Source organism: Microtus ochrogaster, chromosome 4 (genome assembly GCF_000317375.1).
Source record: "Microtus ochrogaster isolate Prairie Vole_2 chromosome 4, MicOch1.0, whole genome shotgun sequence".
Lineage (NCBI taxonomy): Eukaryota > Metazoa > Chordata > Mammalia > Rodentia > Cricetidae > Microtus > Microtus ochrogaster.
Genome location: NC_022011.1, coordinates 92,432,665 through 92,436,485, shown reverse-complemented (window position 1 = coordinate 92,436,485; position 3,821 = coordinate 92,432,665).

Below are 3,821 nucleotides of genomic sequence, written 5' to 3'. Positions count from 1 at the left end.
CCCCCCCCCCGGCTCCATGTGTCTTTCTCTCCTCACTTGGTCCTTTCTTTCCAATCATTTCTTTCTCTGCTTCTCTCCAGCTCTCCACCCCTCAGAGTTTTGTCTCTACCCCCTCACTCCTGCTGCTCAGCTCCTGCTCAGGGTCTCAGCCCCCCTTTTCTCAAAGGGCTTCTGGAGCCCGATGAGAGCAAGCCAGAAAATCTTGCTGACTGAGACCTGCAAGATAAGGCCCCAGAATGGGACAGGACAGTGTGGGGGGCACAGGGTGACTTATGACTACAGGAGCTAAAATGTAGCCCTCCTCTGCACACACACACACACACACACACACACACACACACACACACACACACAACGCTTCCTTACCTTCGCTGAGACCCCAAGCATCCTAGTACCCTTGCCAGCCAGTGAGTCCAGGATGCCACCTCAGAGGGGCCACAGGATACAAGGCCCTTAGCTGTGTGACCCTGAGGGAGACTGAGATGGAAGTCCTCCCCAGTCCTAATGCCCACTGCTTCTTTCAGATCTCCAAACACACTTCACCTGAGAAAGGGTGTTCTTTCTGCTTTCTGTTCTTAAGACTCCTTTTTCTTAAGCCTGTGATCTACCTTTATTTCTGCCTAACAAGTCTGGATAGTCTTGCTTTGATTCCTGTCTTTCCTGGGGACATGTGGAATGGGAGTCCAAATGCCGCCCTCCCCCCAAGCATGCTGTCCTTCCGTCTTGACCTCTCCTCATCTTGACCAGGTCTGGAAGTGAGTTTGTGAGAAGGACAAATCACTCCAGCACATGGCTCTGGCAGGCCTTGCCCTTCTCCCTCTACCTTGCTGGAAAGCAGTGGGTTACATTCCTGCAGCTAGCCCCTACACTCTCTTCCCTTCCACGGCCAATCCATCTTCCTGAGGCTGACTACCAAGGTCCAACTATCAAACTACTGAAATTCAGCAATCAAAAGCACCGGTTGGCTCACTTAATTAACATATCCAATTAAAATTAAACACCACATTTTAACATGGGGTTCTCCTTGTACCTTTATAAACAGCCATTTTCCTATTGGCTCCATCTGTCTCCTCTCTATGCAGAGGGAATCTAATCCTTTGTCCCTCTGGAACAAATACCCCTGTCCCCTTTCCCTGGGTCCCTTCCCTTTTCCCTCTTCCTCTATCTGCTGCCTTTGTCTCTTATCCCTGTCTTCTGTCCCTCTGGGGCAAATAAATCTTCTTTGTGCTGAGAACTTGGCCCTGGGAGTCCTAAGCTGACTCGTTTCCTTTCAGCCAGGATCTGTGGACAAGCACAGGTCAAGAGTGCAAGGAACCCAGGAGCTGCCCAGATCTGCGGCTGGAATTTATTGAGAGTGCCCTTCCCACTAGGGGTCTCAGTTCTTTCCCTAGAAGCAAACACTGACATCGTTAGACTTCTGTGCAAAGGCTGATCCTGAAGAAGGCTCTCTGGCCGGGTTCAGATGTCTCCAGGCTCTGCCCTTCCAGCCCAGAGACAGATCTGTTGGGAGCTGAAGTGACCGGCAGTGACTCAGAAACCACGAACTGATGGGCTCTTGCCTTTCTCCTCTACTGCTAAACCACAGAATGGGCTGTGATTGCTCTCAAGGAGGATCCCCTTACTCCAAAGAACATTCTGCCCTGCACAGCTGAAACCAAAGGGTCACCACTCACAGAACAGAGCCTCGAGGTCCTGAGGATGTACCTCGTGCCAAATGAGACTCCTTCCAGAAATGCTCTCTGTGGAAATATCCTTCAGGGCATTTGTAATAGCAACCGTAATGACGTCCATTTACTCAGTGTCCTTCATAAGCCACTGTCACTCTGCCCTAACTGGAGGTTCAGCAACCAAAAATCCAACCAATTGCTGGTCAAATATTCGGGGAGCTGGAGGTTGCATCTATACTAAACATGTAGGGACTGCTTTCTTTGTCATTGTGTCCCCCAAATAATCATTGATACATGTTTTGTTTTGTCTTGCTAAGTTTGACTCTCATGTAGCTCAGGCTGGCTTTGAAATCGCTGTGTAGCTGAGGATAGACTGTCTGATCAGAAATTCCTGATCTTGCTGCCTCTGGCTCCAAAGTGCTGGGATTACAGGTGTGCCGCTAGGGTATCCGGCTATTGTTAACATTGTTGCTAGGATGCCCCATTGTTATATTGTTGCTAGGATGCCCTGCTATTGTTAACATTGTTAACAACTATTTACACAACATTTACAATGTATTCAGTGCCGGGCAGAGGGGCTTAGGAGATGGCAAAGTGAGCTAAGAGTGCGCAATCATAGAAATTGGAATTAAAATCTCCACCACAGAGCCACATCCTGTAAGCTAGCATCAGTGGGTCAGAGTCACATAGATCCTGGAAGCTCCCTGGCAAGGTAGCCTAGACAAAAGAGCAAGCTACCCCCTCAGTGAGAGACCCTGTCTCAAGGTAACAAGGGAAGAGTGATAGGAGGGGCCTGAGGACCAGAGAGATGGGAAAACATGAGGGTGTGTTCAAGGATCGTGCTAGAGACCCCTTCTTTGCCACTGTCACCCTCTTCCAGGAAGCCACTCTGAACGTGCCTGTCTCCTCCCACAGATCCACACAGTCTGCCTTTTTCAGGTAAGTCTTGGGACGTTTCTCTTCCTGCACTGAAGGGATTTATTCTCCATTCCCTCCCCTGGAAGGTGAGTTGTTGTTGTTATGATTAGTGTAGAGGAAATAGCTCGCACTAAACACACTCATGAGGCTGATTAATGAGTTCAAAATGCAATTTATTAACTTACACAGAGAAATGAAAGCCTCCAGCAGCCGGGAATTCTGAAGCTGGCTGGTCAGCGCAATCTCTTTCAGGAAGGGCAGACTTTTGGGAGAGAAAATCAATACTAGAAGATTCTTTATTCAGTACAAAGTCAGTAAAGGAGCTGATGGATTGACACACAGGTGGAGCCTGACACGCCTCCAAAGCCTCCTGCCTGCCAAGGACCAGAATATCTAAGTCATAGTGTCCTGGCATCATCTCTGGACAGCTCTGGATTTTTCTGGATCCTATGGAGAACCTACCTTTAGGACGTTTTCATCATTGTTCCAGCCGGATCACTCCAGTTCTTGTTTGTTTAGGTTCACTTCTGCAGTTTAACAAAACTGAACAGCAAATTCCAGTCCACAGAAGAAGAGGAGGAGGAAGAGGACAGGCAACTGCCCTCTATATCAGCCCTGCTCCTTTCTCGGGAGCGTGTGCATCCCCGTTATGTTCTAGTCCCACATTTCCTCGGGATGGGGGATCACGGATGGAAAACATGGTGCCAGAAGCCAAATTATCCAGGTTTGAATCCTGGGTCTGCATGGACATGCTGTGGACACATTATCGATGGCAGTTTCCCCTTCTCTAAGTCGAGGGTCACGGGAGCACCTACCCCAATGTGAATCAAGAGAATTCGATGGCTGAGTACACGTGAGGTGCTTAGAGCCGTGTCTGGCATCTGGGAAGCAATCGATACTTGTTAGTGATGATGAATAATTCATTTCATAGATGAGAAAGCTGAAGCCCAGAGAGATAGTCAACCGAGATCATGCGGCCAATGAGGGGTGAAGGTATAATTCCGCACTGCAGAGCTTGCTCCAGCTACCAAAGTCTCTCCTCAGACACCCTCCTACTTTTTGTATTAATGCGTACTAACTGTACATACGATAGAGACTGAGTGTGAAATTCCACACATGCTCACACATGCAGGGGTCATTTCCACTTCCTCCGCCCTTCCTGCAGCATCCGTCCCAGTCTCTAGGAACCGTTTGTCTGCTCTCAGAATGACTTTCTTCCCATCCCTGAGAGAGAAC